This window comes from Wolffia australiana, chromosome 15, assembly GCF_029677425.1.
Source record: "Wolffia australiana isolate 7733 chromosome 15, ASM2967742v1".
NCBI lineage: Eukaryota > Viridiplantae > Streptophyta > Magnoliopsida > Alismatales > Araceae > Wolffia > Wolffia australiana.
Window position 1 is genome coordinate 3,364,292 of NC_135849.1, and position 18,580 is coordinate 3,382,871.

The following is an 18,580-nucleotide window of genomic DNA, read 5'->3' on the forward strand; positions in this document are numbered from 1 at the left end:
TACCAATGAAACTCACCAAACCATCGTCGTGCACAAATTCATCTACTACATAGCTCTCTACCCTATATTCTTCCTCACCGATGGGTTGTTCTTTCAGGGTAGGTTCAATCTCAATAGGCTCCTGTCCTATGTGTAAGGCTCGAGAGGGGAACAGCGAGGCTCTATGGCCACATCCCTGGCACTTAAAATAGGTCAAGCCGGATGGGTCGAGTTGTGCTGGGTTAGGTTGAATTGGAGCCCTTGTGGTAAAATCGAGGGAGGAAGAGGTACCACTATTGTGAGGTAATGACTCAGGAGTGTGCAGTGTTCAGGAGTACAGTGTTCAGCAGGAGTATGCGTCGGAGTGGGGATGGCTGCTAGAAGAGCTAGAGGAGGCTTGCGTGGAGTTGATCTATTGGAGTAAGAAGGATAGGTGTGATTGCTAAGAGTGGGACGGCCACTAATGATAGGGTTATTGTAAAGCGTTTGGCAGAGTTTGAGATCCTCGACAATCCGTGCAGCCTTTCGATCAAGTAATTCTGTCTCCAAGTATGGATTAAGTCCGGTTTTAAATTTGGATATGACAGCTTGAGGATTCTCCTTGAATGGACAACTTATCTAAATTCTTCGAATTGGGTGATGTAGTCTACCCTGTTGTAGCTTATCCCATTGATCTAGGAGATTATCTAAATAAGCAACATGTACATATTTCTCACGCGACTTATCTTTCATTTGGGGCCACGTGTCTATGGGTGGCTGTCGTCAGTTATAGATTCAAAATTCATGGTTCTCCCAAAACATTTGCTTGACCCCCTGATTTCATTTTGGCGTAGTAAACTTTCTGCATCTCGAGCATATCATATCATTTGAAATAACTGCTAAATTTGGATTCCCAATCAAGGTATTCCTTAGGGTCTCTAGATCCCTCACAATACGAAATATCGACTTTGACACTCCTCTGAATCTGTTGCCATTGATTGTCAAGATCCGAATGATGGTGATCACGAGGTTGTACCCTATCCTCGGGAGGATAGGGGTCATCTTGTCCATGACAATTCCTATTCCAACCTTGATGTCTATCCTCAGGCAGATAGGGATCATTCGGTGGTGGATGATTCCTATCACGTCCTGTGATTCTATCCTCAGGCAGATAGCAATCGTCACAGGGTAGATGATTTCTATCTTGTGGATGTCGATCTTCTAGTGGATAGGGATCATTCCATGGTGGATGATTCCTATCACGTCCCAAGGTTCTATTCTCAAATTGATAGGGATCATCATGACGATTCCTATCGCGACCTAGGGTTCTAGCATCGAGAAGGTTCAGATCGTCACGCTTAGGATGATTCTGATTACGACCTCTAGATGTACTCTCAAGCCGATATGGATTATATTTTCAGGATGATTTCTATCGTGCTCTGGAGGCCTAGGATCGGGTGGGTACGGGTCATCACAATCACGTTGATTCCTTTCATGACTGCGAGTTTCTAACATGTAAGTTTGCTAACTAACCACATCAATAAAATTTGTTAGACGGTTGTCCATGATGGTTAGACGTGTGTTAACATCACGAAAACTATTTTGGACAATGTTCAACATGCGGTCGACATCCCCACGTGATGAGGATGGTGGAGCAAGTGGAGACGAGTCTTGGATCGGGATAGAGACCTCACGGTCATCTAGGAAAGGATCAGTCATTGCGGAGACGACAAGTTTGCATGAACGAACATGCATGCAAATGAAATGAAGATGGATGATGTCTACGAATGTGAAGTGCGTAGGCTGACACAGGTTAGGCTCTAATACCAATTTGATGCAGGATGATAGGACTAACAAAGGTGGGATGGCTAACTTGGCTAGGATTGGATGAATCAGACCACAGTTACCCATTCAAATTCGAAAACATGAGCCCGATGTAATTAATGATGGTGCAGCCTCTTTCCTTATTGGAGGACGGGGCCACTATCTTACAACGACCATAGTGAAAAGAAAGCAACAATTTCAAAATATTTGAGCGGTCGATCGCTAGAAGATTCAAAGGCCTAATCAACTAATTGCTAGAAGATTCAAAAGCGAAATCTGATAATCCGACGATAGTGGATAAACAACCGAGGAACATTAGACAAAGAACATGAACACCGAAGAGACAGGAAGTTGAGACGTTGGCCAGTGAGGGATGTGTATGAAGTTGATGGAGCGTAAGGAACAGTCGTGCACATGCGCCTAGAACAGTCGTGCACATGCGCTCTTGGGCCTGAGCCGCGGCTGGGACCATGCAGACGCGGGCAGTAGTTGTGCGCCCAAGGACACGATAGTGGTGATAACACCATAATTTATGTATTTATTTCATGTTATTAGCACGATTTTATGCATTTAAAGAGCTTAAAATGGGGTTGTTATCATATATTTACATGAAAATAGTGTTTTCAAGTGATTTCTGATTTTTCCCTAATTTTCTATTAATTTTATGAATTTTAAAGGACTTATTGAAGCTCAAAATAACTATTTTTGAATGAAAATGGCAAATTTAATATTTCATTGCGACATTCATCAGCATGGGGATGAATGAGTGAATTTTCTAGAATTTTCTAGAATTTTTTACGAATTTTTTGGATTTTTCTGAGATTTATTTGAAGAGGAAATGTATTTATTCTAAGGAAAAAAGGTATATTTATAAGAAAAAAAAAGTATTTATATAATTTTCGAACTTTGAAGGGCCTTTTTGCAACGTTTCATTGCAAAAAGACCCTGAAAACAGCTCTCGGTCGCCACTACAGGCGTAAAGATCTAATTTAAAATCTTCCAGGGTTCTATTGCAAATACTTTATTTATTGTTTTAATGTTTCAGAAGAAAAGCGGAGGAGAGAGAATGCGGGAAGGACAGATACACAAATACTTTAGGGCGGCATTCACTTGCAATTTTTCATTTTATAAAGGGCTTCGTCGGGAAAAAGAGCAAGGAATCTCTCGCGTGTCGACGTGGCACTTTCATGGCCGTCGGATTAGAATCCGATGGGGCGTGAAGAGGGAGAAGCTCCGGGAGGTAAGTTCACCACCTGTGCGGCACATGCGACGCGCACGCACGGGCGGTGACGTGGAGCATGCGGATTCATCCGTACGGTTTAAAAACCATGCGCCACGTGCAAGCTTAATGTATACAAATAGTTTTCTTACCTTTCTATTTCTATTTTTTCTTTTTTTGCCAGGGAGTACGTGGCGCAGCGAGGAAGCACCCGCCTGAAGAAATTGAAACGGCGTCGCCAATGAAATGGCGACACCTCAGCGTGCGGTTAGGAAAAATAAATAAATTAATAAATGAATTAATCCAATGGCTCACATTGGTTTAAATTCATTTATTCATAACTTTTGATCTAGAAGTCTGATTGCAATGATTTTTTATGGATTTGCTCGTATTGATCCCCTCTTTCTATCTGTATGGTTGGATCATTGAGATCAAGCCAGTATTGATAGATATTAATTAATTACTAATTAGGGGTAAAATAGTAATTTATTCCATTTTACCTAGGTACAAAAGCCGAATTTCGAGAGGAGGGGATCATTCTTGATGGTTCTCTATCACAGCTGCAAGACGGAGAGGAGCCCCAGCCTGGATCAACTTGTTTGGTACTTTTCCCTTTCATTGTATTTGGATTTTTGTGCATTTTGAATGAAATTAGTTCAATTTCTTGTTTCTTCTTCTTGATTCTGATCTGAACTTCTAAATCGCTTGGCTTGAGTGGCATGTACAAGCCCTGATTAGGATTGAGAGGAGAATTTGAGGGATTTAACTAGGCATTCAACTGCATTCCCATAGAAAAACTCTAAAAATTAGATTTAATTCTTAGGAGATTAAATTACCCACACTTCATTTCTGAATTATCAAACTTGCAAAAACCAACCAAACTCAAATCAAAAATTCCTTCCAACCTCTCTAGTTGAACTCTTTGACCATTTTATTCGGATCAAAGAAGCCAATTTAGAGCTCCCCATTTCTTCTATTCATCTCATCTCTTCTACCCCCCCCCCTTTTTCTAAACTTCTCATTTAATTAGGATGATTTGATCTTCATTCAAGATCAAATTAACTTTAATTAGTGTCAAATTATTCAAGTTGATCATCAATTGAATTAACTTACTAGCTTCCCTTGGACGACACTCGTACTTATCACTATACATCTTAAGTAGAGTTTTTTATAAATTTTATTGCATAAGCCAAAATTCACAACGACAAGGGCTAAAAACTCATAATTTCTACCCCTATTTTTGGCTTATCAAGTGGCCAGGACTGAGCGAGCGCGGGCAGCGGCCGTGTGCGCATGGGCATGCAATCATGGTGCAAGTGACAACGGTCCTGCACTCGGCTGAAAAAGGAAAAGGTTGTGCGCGCGTAGGCATGAACGCCAGTCGAGGGGTGACCTTTAGTTAACGACAGCGGTAGCGCCAAGAAGAGGCAACGGCGGCTCGAAAAGGAAGAGGACTAGGGAAATTTTTCCTTAATAAGAAAAAAATTAAATTCTTAAAGAAAATTCACCAAGTGTTTCTTACAATATTGACCTATGTATAGGTGTTAGGCCCCTAACTAGGCGGCATTCCCTGCCTAGAGGCCTGCGTGCTTATTGGGAGGGCGTGTCCGCGTTTTCAGCTCACGACATTAAAGGACTGAGTCATTATGGGTAGTGATGCCCAAATACCTGATCTTTCAGGCCATTGCCCCTGTACGTGGTGATACACTACAGACGGTGCACGTGCCCGTCCACGCCCAAGGTGGGACGGATCAGGTACGGTCTGCGTGTATAGGGCATGCGGGCTGACAAGCGTGTGCGTGCGCGCGCCAAATGCTATGCGCTAGAGCCAAGCGCCACGTGCAGGTGCCAACGCTACGCGCGAGCGCCATGCGCCACGCAGGAACGAGACACGCGGTGCGCAGTGCAGGATGCACAAGCCGGGCGGCATGCCATGGGTGCAGCACGCGGAGTTGTGCGAGTGCGCCGTAGCGTCCGCGTGGGCAGTGCGCGCATTGGGTGTGCAGGGTGCGGGGAAGGGAGACATCCCGGCTAGGAGACTAAGGCATGTGGTGCATTGAGACCGCCGGGATAGCACAGAGGATGCGTAGCGCTCCCACGGGTAGTGCTGGGTGGGCAGTGCCCAGCTTGGGGGCGTCGAATGCGTCTGGGCCGTGGAGAGTGTGCGCGAGGTTATTGACACGGGTGCTGGTGGTGTGTGTGATCGTCAAGGCAGAGGTGGTGTGTGTGATCCCCACACCCGCAGGCGCACGGTGCCCGGCCCAAGGCACTTGTGTAGCGGCACAGTGGGCACACGCGCACGAAGCAGCGGCCTCGAGGTGGTGCGGCGACACTGCATAGGCACAAGAGGCCTCGTCTCGTTCGTTGTATCACCCCTCGTCTTCCCCAATGTAACGATCCCAATGTTGATGTACTCTTTTATGAAATTAATGCGACGACCCTATTCCCTGACATGGTGCCTCCCCATCCTCTCCTCTAACCCCTTACATGAAATCTTAAGCATCTGCAAAGATTTCCGCTGCAAGAGATCACAGCTGCTCAGTGTTTTGCACCGAACATAAAGGACAGCACATATAAGATTTAACCATGTGATAATAGGCCTTAGAGGAAAGAGAAACTACGGTAACAATTAATTTAAAAATCTAATGTTTAAAAGAAAATGGTGACGTGTTGACATGACACACAAATGACTGTTCTGAAGCTAGCATTGAGGACGTGTCATGACGCGGGATGTCTCAAAAGAAGGTGGAGGCACGTCCAGTACCGGTGCATTATCGTGGTCGCCATCACTCTATCTCTATCTATATCTCTATCTCTATTTCTATACATATCTCTCTCCTTTATTGTATCTCTATTTCTATACATATCTCTATCTTTTACTCAATCTCTATCTTTTTTCTATCTCTATCTCTATTTCTATCCCTATCTCTATCTCCATCTCTATCTCTATCTCTATCTCTATGTCTATGTCTATGTCTATCTCTATATCTATCTCTATCGCTATATCTATCTCTATCTCTATCTCTATCTCTATCATTATTCCTATCTCTATCTCTATATCTATCATTATCTCTATCTTCGTCATTATCTCTCAATTATTATCTCTATCTCCTTAAAAATCTCTACTCTTTCTCTATCTTTTTTCCTATCTCTATCTCCAACTCTACCTCTACCTATATTTCTATCTTTATCTTTATTATAATCTCTATCTTTATCTCTACACATCTCTCTCTCTCGAGCTCTTCCTTTATCTCTATCACTATCTCTAGCTCTATCTCTATCTGGATCTTTACCTAGATCTCTATCTGAAACTCTATCTTTATCCCTATCTCTTTCTCTATCTCTTACTCTATCACTACATGTCTATCTGGATCTCTATCTCTATCTCTATCTCTATGTCTATCTCATTCTCCCTCTCTATCTCTATTTTTATCTCTATCTCTATCTCTATCTCGATCTCAATCTTTATCGCTATATCTAACTCCATCTCTATATCTATCTTTATCTCTATCTCCGTCATTATCTCTCTATTATTATCACTATCTCTTTATAAATATCTACTCTTTCTCTATCTTTTTCTCTATCTCTAACTCTACCTCTATCTATATTTCTATCGCTATCTTTATCATAATCTCTATCTTTATCTCTATACATATCTCTATCTCTCTCCAGATCATTTTTTATCTCTATCTCTTTCTCGCGCGTGGTATGATATTTGGCACGCCGACGCGCCACTTGCTTCCCATCCTCAGTTTGTACCACACCATGTGCGCCTCACTATAGCCCAGTTGCTTAGAAGCAACACACCCCACCTCTGGGAGCAGCACGGTCTCCCCTTGGACGCCTTCCTCGAGGTCCATACAACGCCCCTCGACCCTCATTCTGATGATGCTATCTGGACTCTCACACCCCATGGCACCTACACTTGTCGCTCCTCTTGGGAGCATTACCACGAGAATTTCCCCCCACAGGCCTGGGGTCCGCGCATCTGGCATCCAGCGATTCACATGCGAGTCTCCTTTTTCTTTTGGAGACTCATACACAGAGGCCTCCCGACGGATGATCGCGTGACTCGCATAGGCTATTCCCTTAGTTCACAGTGCCATTGCTGTCCCACCCACCCTCACGCGGAGACGGTTGACCACCTCTTCTTCCACAGTGAGACAGCAGTGTCATGTTGGCGTCTCATTACCGATCGCCTTCGACCTCTTACCCCGTCTGAGTGTTTTTGCAAGTTTATCCTCTCGCCAACTCGCTCTATAAGGAGCCCCATCCTCCCCATCACCATAGCTTACCTTCTATGGGAGATTTGGAAAGGGCGAAATTCCTCTCGTTTTGCAGGTACACCCATGCGTGCAGCGGACATCATGAGACGAGTTCAGTTGTGGCTTCGGCGGATTCATCCTCTTCTGCCCCCCCGAGTCGGCCGATCAGAGTTTGCGTGTAGGCTCCTCCGCTCCATTGGGATCTCGGTAACCCCCGTTGTGACCCGCATCCAGTATCGAGTTATCCATTGGCGTCCACCGTCCATAGGCTACCTCAAACTAAATGTAGATGGTGCGGCGAAAGGGAACCCGGGGCCCACCGGAGGCGGAGGCATCCTCCGAGATCACACAGGGAGTTTCCTTTTTACCTTCTCTTCCTTTTATGGTGTACAAACTAATACGGTAGCCGAGGCTATGGCGATACGTGACGGTCTCCTCCTCTGTGAGGAACAGAACCTTCATAATATCGTCATGGAATCGGACTCACAGCTATTAGTTGATATGTTTCGTACAGGCACATGCTCTCAGTGACGACTACATCGAGCGTGGAGAGACATCACGCGGTGCCGCTCGCGTATCGCGTGCTTTCGTCATCAGGTGAGAGAGGGCAACCAAACAGCTGATGCCCTCGCCAACCATGCGGTACAAGCTTGCACCCCCCACTTCACTTTTCTATTCTTGGCAGGAGCTTCCACCCATGGCCCGAGGATGACATCGGCTCGATCGTCTTGGCCTACCCTCCCTCCGCACACGCCGCCTCTACGTGAGGACAGGCCCGCGAGATTGGAGGATTGTCTGGAGCGCTGGCGTACGAGGCGTGGACCGCGCTTGCCCCGACTAGAGCGTCACTACGCACTACTTCCAGCACACATGACGACGGCAAAGACCCACCCCCACTAGAGCGCCGCCAAGCGCTACAACGACCTCGTGCAGCCGCCCTAGAGAGACGCCGACCTACACTCTTCCCCGAGCGTTCGTGAGGTACCACGTATGTATCTTTTCTTTTCCCTAACTATGGCCGTGGACGAGTGGGATCTGCGTGTAATTGGGATATATATACTCGATCCACGCCCACAAACATTGAAAAACACTACACTTTATAAATAAAATCTCCCTGGGTGGCATCCAGGGCACGGATGGATCGGAGTACTGGCACAACCTAGGGTTACGTGCACTCTGCACCGTGATTTTTGCTAAAAACAAATATATATATACATAATATATATATATATATATATATATATATATATATATATATATATATATATATATATATATATATCTCTTTCTCTATCACTATCTCTAGCTCTAATCTCTATTTGGATCTTAACCTAGATCTCTATCTGAAAGTCTATCTTTTTCCCTATCGCTTTCCCTACCTCTTCCTCTATCACTACATGTCTATCTGGATCTCTATCTGTATCTCTATCTCTATATCTATCTCTATCTCCCTCTCTATCTCTATCTCTATCTCTATCTCTATCTCTATCTCTATCTATATCTATTTCTCTATCTCTATCTCTATCTCTATCTCTATCTCTATCTCTATCTCTATCTCTATCTCTATCTCTATCTCTATCTCTATCCCTATCCCTACTTCTAACTCTATCTCTATCTCTCTCCGTATCTCTATCTCTATATGTAGAGATAGTATTAGAGATAAAGATAGAGATATGGATAGAGATCGAGGTAGAAATAGAGGTACAGATAGAGATAAAGTTAAAGATAGAAAAATATAAATAGATAAAAATAACAATAAAACTAAGGATATAGGTTAAGATAGAGAGAGAGAGAGAGAGAGAGAGAAATATAGAATAAGAGATACAGATAGAGATAGAGATAAAGATAGAGATTAAAAAAAAAGATAGAAAAATATAAATAGATAAAAAAAACAATAAAACTAAGGATATAGGTTAAGATAGAGAGAGAGAGACAAAGATAGAATGAGAGATACAGATAGTGATATAGATAAAGAGAAATACAAACATAGATAGAAATGCAGATTTTTTATCCAGATAAAGACAGACATAGAGATAATGATAGTGATAAAGATCCAGATAGAGACTGACATAGAGATCAAGATATGCATGTAGATAGAGAAAGAGATAGATATAATGATAACGATAGAGATAGAGATAGAGATAGAGACAGAGATAGGGATAGAGATAGAGATAGAGATAGAGATAGAGATAGAGATAGAGATAGAGGTAGAGATAGAGATAGAGATAGATATAGCGATAGAGATCGATATAGAGATAAAGATAGCGAAAGAGATAGAGATGGAGATAAAGATAGAGATAGAGAAAGAAATGCATCTAGAGATAGAGATAGAGATAGAGATAGAGACAGAGATAGAGATAGAGATAGAGATAGAGATAGAGATATAGATAGAGATAGAGATAGACATAGAGATAGAGATAGAGATAGAGATAGAGATAGAGATAGAGATAGAGATAGAAGATAGAGATAGAGATAGAGATAGAGATAGAGATAGAGATAGAGATAGAGATAGAGATAGAGATAGAGATAGAGATAGAGATAGAGATAGAGATAGAGATAGAGATAGAGATAGAGATAGAGATAGAGATAGAGATAGAGATAGAGATAGAGATAGAGATAGAGATAGAGATAGAGATAGAGATAGAGATAGAGATAGAGATAGAGATAGAGATAGAGATAGAGATAGAGATAGAGATAGAGATAGAGATAGAGATAGAGATAGAGATAGAGATAGACATAGAGATAGCGATAGAGATTGAGATAGAGGTAGGGATAGAGATAGAGATAAAGACAGAGATAGAGATAGGGACAGAGATAGGGATAGAGATAGAGATAGAGATAGAGTTAGAGAGAGAGATAGAGATAGAGATAGAGATAGAGATAGAGATAGAGATAGAGATAGAGATAGAGATAGAGATAGAGATAGAGATAGAGATAGAGATAGAGATAGAGATCAAGATAGAGATAGAGATAGAGATAGAGATAGAGATAGAGACAGAGATAGAGATAGAGATAGAGATAGAGATAGAGATAGAGATAGAGATAGAGATAGAGATAGAGATAGAGATAGAGATAGAGATAGAGATAGAGATAGAGATAGAGATAGAGATAGAGATAGAGATAGAGATAGAGATAGAGATAGAGATAGAGATAGAGATAGAGATAGATATAGCGATAGAGATAGATATAGAGATAAAGATAGCGAAAGAGATAGAGATGGAGATAAAGATAGAGATAGAGAAAGAGATAGAGTGAGAGATAGAGATAGAGATAGAGAGAGATAGAGATAGAGATGGAGATAGAGATAGAGATAGAGATAGATATACAGATAGAGATAGGGGAAGATGTAAAGAGATAAATATATTCAAAGATAGCGATAGAGATGAAGATAGAGAAAAATATTTAGATAGATATAGACATAGCGATAGGGATAGACATATAGGTAAATATGTAGATACAGAGAGGGATATGGATTCAGATAAAGGGAAAGATAGAGATCGAGACAAAGATAAAGATAGAGATATATCGACATGTAGAGATAAAGATAGAGATAGAGACAGAATTATAGAAGGCGATAGAGATAGATATAAATATAAAGATCGACTTAGTGATTGAGACAGATATAGACATAGTGATAGGGATGGACATATTGGTAAATATATTGATACAGATAGGGATAGAGAGAAACATAAATATGTGGATCTAGGTAGAGAAATAGAGATACAAATAGAGATAGATTAAAATATATCGATACAGATAGAAATACATTTAGATTTGGGTATAGTGACGCGTTTAGAGATTTACCTGTAGATAAATTTAAAGATAGCCATAGAGATAGAAATACAGGGAGAGATAGATATAAAAATTGAGATAGAGATAAACAAAGTTATCGGCATAAAGATACATATAGATATAGAGATAGAGATAAAAATAGAGATAGAAATAGAGACAGAGATAAAGATAGAGATAGAGATAGAGATAAAGATACAGATAGAAATAAAGATAGATCTAGAGATGGAGATAAAGATAGAGACAGAGATATGGATAGCAAATAGACATATAGTTACATATAGAGATAGAGACAGTGATAGAGATAGAGCTCAAGATATAGATAACAATAGAAAAAGAGATAGAGATAGATATAGAGATAGTGTTGTGACTGATGTAGAGACAGAAATAGATATAGAGATAGAGAAAGAGATAGCAACCAATGTTGAGTTAGAGATCGAGATTGAGATAGAGATGAGATAGAGATAAAATAGAGATAGATATAGAGATAGAGATATAGATAGAAATAGAGATGGAGATAAAGATAGTGATAAAGATAGAGAAAACGATAGAGATAGAGATAAAAATGTAGATATATATAGAGATAAATATAAATATTGACTTAAAATTCATGATAGAGATAGAGATAGATATAGATATAGAGTTAGAGATAGAGATAGAGAAAAAATAGAGATGAGATAGAGATAGATATAGTTATAGAGAGAGAAATACAGATGGAGATGGAGATAAAGATAGTGATAGATATAGAGAAAAAGAAAGTGATAGAGATAAAAATATATATAAGAGATATCGATAAATATAGAAATTGACAAAACATTTATGAGAGAGAGACACATAGAGATAGATAAAGGGATAGAGATAAAGATATATATAAAGATAGGGATCGAGATTGATATAGAGATAAAGATAGAATGAGAGATAGAGATAGAGCGAGCAATCCAGAAAACATTAAAGATATCGATAGAGACAGAGGTTGAGATAGAGGTAGAATAGAGACAGAGATGTAGAAAGAGATAGAGGTAGAGATAGAGATTGAGATAAATATTACGATAGAGATAGACATAGATATTAAGATAGAGACAAAAGTAGAAATAAAGATAGAGATAAAGAAACAGATAGAGATAGAGATCGTGATAAAGATAGAGATAGAGATAGAGATAAAGAAACAGGTAGAGATAGAGATCGTAATAAAGATAGAGATAGAAATAGAAATAAACATAGAGACAGAGATTGAGATAGAGATATTGATAGAGATAGATAAAGAGATAGAGATAGAGATAAAAAAAGACGTAAAGATATAGATAGAGATACAGATAGAGATAGAGATAGAGATAGAGATAGAGATAGAGATAGAGATAGAGATTGAGATAGAGATAGAGATAGAGATAGAGATAGAGATAGAGATAGAGATAGAGATAGAAACAGACATAGATAAAGATAGAGATAGAGATAGAGATAGAGATAGAGATAGAGATAGATGATAACTTGCAAATTAACATGATTAAGTAAGGATCTTTACAATATGTTTATGTGTTTTAATAACTATATTTGCATGTTATCATATAAAAATGAAGATAGATCACTTAGCCTTTGATTTTACTATTATTTCTGATTTTGTTATCATTTTTTACATGGGATTTAACCTCATTTCAGTGAATAAATATTTTTTACCGGGCCTTAAATACTTGGCTAAATGTTGGAAAGGGCTTTCTTAATGTTTCCGGAATTTGTTCCATATTTTTATAATTTGTTGACCATTATATAGCCAAGAAATGATTTTTATATATTTAAATAATACGTATTTAATTTATGTGGTATTTGATAATATATTTATATATATATCAAGGGGAATCCACATCATTTGCCCAAAATTTTGGTGAATAAATGGATTTATATTATTTAAATAAAATTAAGAGAGAGAAAAAACATTATTGTCTCATTATGGCATCGCGAATCGCGATGCCATCATGAGCACATGATTCTATATATATATATATATATATATATATATATATATATATATATATATATATATATATATTATGGCGGAAAAGTTTGGTTTTGATTTTTCTTTATATATATATATCTACCACGTCGGTTAGCTGCGTGCATTAAATGCAAGCGGCAACCAACACATGTGCTCTCCTTTGCACGTGAATCGGTTAGCCGGTGCATTAAATGCACGTGGTAACTGACACGCACGTGCGCAGCATATTTTTTTAAAGTCGTTAGCGCGTGCATTTAATGCACGCGCTAACCGACCTATTAAATGCACACGGAAATCGACGCTGCAAAACATTAAAAAAAGCAAGACGGTAAGCTTACCATATTTTTTTATTATTATGGACGATGCATAAGTCCAACATTGCGGCTCCTTTTGTCGTTTCTGCCTATTTTACATTAAAAAAAATTAAACGAAGGGCTTTCAAGCCTGGCTGTCCGAATTGAGGTACCTACATCCCGATCGCACATGCATAATTCTATATCAGCAGTACTCACTAGCCACGCCACCACTTCTGTGTGGGCTGGTAGAGACTCTCGCGATCTCTCGATCCTGAGCTTTCACACTCATGGTGTGATTTATATGTCGAGCAGGTGATTATGGTGCATCCTATAAATTTTGTGTACTTTATTCTAGATAATTGTGTGAAATATGTTCTATGTATCTACTAAATGAGATAGATGATCTGGTAGACTTAATTATTTTTGTACTGCTTAGCCTAGTCGTAAATGATATTCAAATGTATCAAGCCCGAGGTGATGATGAGCCCTAAAGAATTTTATGTGAATGCCCCCCAGGCCCAAGGCATGGGAATAAGGGTAACAATGATATGAAAACAAAATTCATGATACTTTTTTATCCTCATCCTCCAAATTATTCCATAGATTGATGATGTCTTTCTAACCATCTTCTGCCCCAAAATAAGGATCAGTCAATTCTGCCCGAAGGGCAATCTCCTCTTCTTCTTAAACAACTTCAGCCTTCACATGAAGTTATCATTGGAATTAGTAGACCGTCTATGTTATTTTTGAAATCTTATTTATGGCAATATTTTATTTTTCAAATACTATTCAGTGTCCCTTTTTTTTCACATCTGTACATTACACACAAACCTTACACTTCACCCATTCAACTGCCATGTCAACGACGGAGAGCGCTTTACCTCAAATAGATGAGGAGTCGGCATTTGAGGAATAACCAGTAGAGCATACTGCTGATGTGTAGGAGCCCCATGGACGAGCAAAACGTTCACCCATTCTAAAGTACTTCACAGTTGTTGGGGATTCGACATACGAGTGTGAAATTTGTCGCACGAAGAATGAGACAAAGGCAGTCTATTTGAAGTGCCCAATAGAAGGTAGTACTAGTGTCTTTTGGCATCATTTCAATTTTATTCATCCGAAAGAACATGATGGGCTGAAGGCCAGCACTAGTACGCAACGATGTAAAGATGACTTAGCACGCGACAAGACATAAGGTCTCTTCGGCAGAAGGCGACCATTGAGGGGTCGAACAAGAGACCAAGACGCCATTGGTAGGCTAGTTTGTTGCACGGACTTGCCATGGCGTTGGGTTGATATAGATGCTTGGAAGGAGACATGGTGATTTGCGATAGAGAGTGAGGTACCCTCCCCGAGTGCCCGAGTCATGAAGGCATGAACGATGAAATTGTTTGAGAGAATGAAGACATAGTTCATTCGCACATTTGCAGATGTCGATAGTGTGGGGGTGACATCTGATGATTGGATAGTGGAAAATGGTTGTGGACTTTTGGGCATAACAGTTCATTGGATTGATACTCGTTGGACGTATCGTGAACTTACCCTCGGCATTCTCGAGTTCTATGGGAAGCACGATGGGGATTCTATTACAGAAATTCTTGTCAAGGTGCATCAAGACTATGGGCTCGACTCGAAGGCGAGTAATGTTAGGACTACTGTATTTGATACTTTTCAATGTACACTCTAACGTTTAATGTGATTTCCATCATCGTTATGTGTCATTACCACTGATAACGCATCAAGCAACAAAAAAATGATGGCCATATTAGGAAGAAGACTGTGTGAAAGGAGCATAGGGTTCAGTGCCAGGCGACACATTCCATGTGTCACACAAATAGTCCACATCTTCATTTACATTGCATTAAAGAGCTTTTATGTACCCAATACGACACCCATAGACAAGGAGGAGAGTAATATCAGCATGGCTGCTGATATATATGATAGTGAATCAGACGTGGAGGAGGGCGAAGAGGACATCTCATTGTAGTGACGTGACGGTTCACTTGGGGACATTTGACTAAAGTGAGAATAGTAGTTTGAGATATTCGTCAATCAACAAGCGACGGAGATATTATGTTGGTATATGCATGACACATAAATTAAAGCAAAGATCGCCCTCACTTCCCTGCCTGATACGATGGAGTAGCAAGCACGAGATGCTAGAAGAAGCTATTGTCAAAAGGGATGTGATTGATGCAAGGGGTTGCATTCTTCACGACAAGGGGTAGCCAGACGAAGATCCCGCGTGATGAATGAGAGTTGCTTATAAAGTTTTCCTTCTTACTGTTGGGTTGTAGAGACCTTGACATGGATGAATAAATCAAAATATTCCCCAGTGGAAGACTTGAACTGAATCGAATGGCATCATTAAAACCATGAAATGAAGTACCTTTGCACATATCAAATCCGTGATTTCTTCAATCCCGGAGCTAGACAAGTCGAGCTGCTCAAGTGTGCAGCCTCTAGACATATCCACATGATCCTCGGCACGTCGAATCTCCTCCTCTTTGAATAGCCCCATTCAATCTTAATTGTCATTATTACGTTGTCTCGATCACATTTGGGATGGAGAGGGACTGTGGGTAGAAGGGCGAAGAAAGGGAAAAACCCTCAAACAGTTCTAGCCTTGGTGAATTTCGTTTAGGGCCTTCCCCTATTATACTAAATGGATATTTTTCACAATAACCCCCAAAACTCAAACATATATTCTGACGTCTAAAAAACTATTTGTGGGTGACCCTTTAGGCCAGTGTATTAGTCTAGTTAACGACTTTAGTAGCCCAATAACCTTTATTGGCCTTCCAAATTAATTAACGATATCATCATATAGATTAATTAACATTGGATCTATTTAACCCAATCAATAGGTCGAGTCTCCAACACGTGGGGTGCCAAGCTAAACCTCGTGCTTTAGAAGATACAAAGGAATGTGTATCGACTCACTCTTGGAACATGTTCATCATCGTTACCTTGCACGTAGAATCCCTCATTAACTTGAGGCTCCTTAGATGACTTAGGGTATGGTCAACTGTCAAACCCTAATCGATCATCTGAGTTAGTACCGATGCGTTCAGAAATCATCGTAGAACTCTTCTCCAATATTTCACTACCTTGGCCAAGGACTTCATTGCATCGTCTTCCTTGAGTTGTCACCTCTTATATCGAGGGTGGACGATCCCATCTAGACCACTCAATCATCTTCGTGAACTTTTTTATGTACCTGAACTAAGATCGTTTAGAATCCCATGATTAGAGACTCGTCGACTGTATTCCTTGGTGTACCTGAACCGTCCATCTACAAGACATCTTTGGTGTCTCAAGTCTACGGACCACTTAATCACAACGTGAATCAACCTGATTAAAAGTTTGGTATAATATCATTTTGGGATTCGTACGAATCAATTTAGTGAATCAATTAAAAGTTGGTACAAAAGAGCACCCACTATTTATCCTTAGTGTTTCCACACTAATGGCTATGGGACCGGCCATATCATCATATGAGTGAGGCTATATACTGTTATTCTATCAGGATACTTTGATGTCCTTCTTGTGTATCCATCGAATAGGAATATCTAGAACACATACTTGAAAACTAGTGATTTTCCTTCTACGATCTCATCATAATTCATTAAGTCTGATCGTGTATTCATGGACTTCATTATAAGCATCACATGTGCACTATAATGAATATGTAGTATTAATGAACATGGAACAAAATGTGGAATGTGTGATTGGCTTGTCGATCACATATATTTTCATCACTTACTGGGACCTTTCTTGTACACAACCGATCATGTTAGCATATCTAAGGAGTCTGTCATTGGGGATGTCCTCCTCCTCATGCGGGTATTAGCACGACACGTGGAGGACCTCATGAAGCGGTTGTTGAGTCCACACTGTTCACCAACCAAAGACTGCCACAGGATGAACGCGCATCATTGCGGCACGTAGTTGTTGCCATGAGACAAAACTAGCCACATTTAAGTTGTTGTGGAACAATGATGCCATGCTAGCTCCCTCATTACTTGACCCATTTTGCAAGGGGTCAATGTTTGACAAGGCATCCTATTTGAAGGCCCTATCCTTTGTTCAAGGAATTCTCCCTACTACACTGACATTTTCCCATGATCGACGTGACACAACCATGCCCCCGCAACAACAACCATCAAAGGATTGGGTCTGTTAGGCCCTTAGCAGCGAACTGTCTATAAGAACAACCTCGCCAGCTTCCCCTTTGAAAGAAATGGAGACATTCCTACGTAGTACATACAACACATCAAGGAGGGGGAGACTCTATGATGGCGTAGCCCTCAAGTTATCTAGTTATTTTTTTTTTTTTTTGTTTTTCTAAGTCTAGGTAAAAATTTCCTGTTTTCGCTTAGGGTTTTTCCTTTGTAACCCAAGGGGCCTATATATAGGACCCCTAAGGTAAGAGTAAGAACAAGTCTAATTTTGAATTTTTGGAAAGAAAGATCCCGTTCCCGTTTTGAGAGAAGAGAGTAACAGAGAGGGCGGACGGACGGGCCGACTTTGGCCACCCGTCCTGCCTCCCCTCCTGTCAGGACAGGCCGACGGAACCCTAGGCGCCGCCGCCGGGGTCCCAGGTCGGTGGAGCGCCGCCGGATCGCGGAGCCGCCGCGATGAGGCGCCGCGCAGTAGCGCCGCAGCCGTCAGCGGCGCCGCCGCCGCCGCAGCCGCCGCAGCCGCCGCGGCCGCGGCAGCGGCCGGCCGCAGCCGCCCGCGCAGCCGCAGCTCGACGCGGCCGCAGCTGCCGGCCCGCAGCGCCGCGCCGCGCCGCAGCTGCGCAGCCGCGGCCGCGCCGCCGCGCCGCCGTGGGCGCGAGCCGCCGACGCCGCCGCGAGTACGGCCGCAGCCGGCGGCCGCCGCCCCGCGGCAGCTCGCGGCGCAACCGCCCGCAGCGCCGTCGGCGCAGCAGCCGCGGCCGCAGCCGCCGCCGCGCGAAGCGGCCGCAGCCCGAGCGCCACCGCTGATGCGCGCGCAGCCGCCCGCAGCGCCGCGGCCGCCCGCGGCCAGCGCCCGCAGCGACCGCCACGCCCTCGCGGCGCCGCCGCGCTCGGGAGCCGCAGCCGACACCGCCGGCGCCGCCGCCGCCGCAGCCGGCAGCGCCGCGCCGCCAGCAGCCAGCGGCGTCGCCGCGGCAGCGGGTCGGCGCCGCAGCAGCGCGGCCGCCCGCAGCCGCCCGCAGCCGCCGCGCCGCGTAGCGCGCAGCACCGAGCGGCCA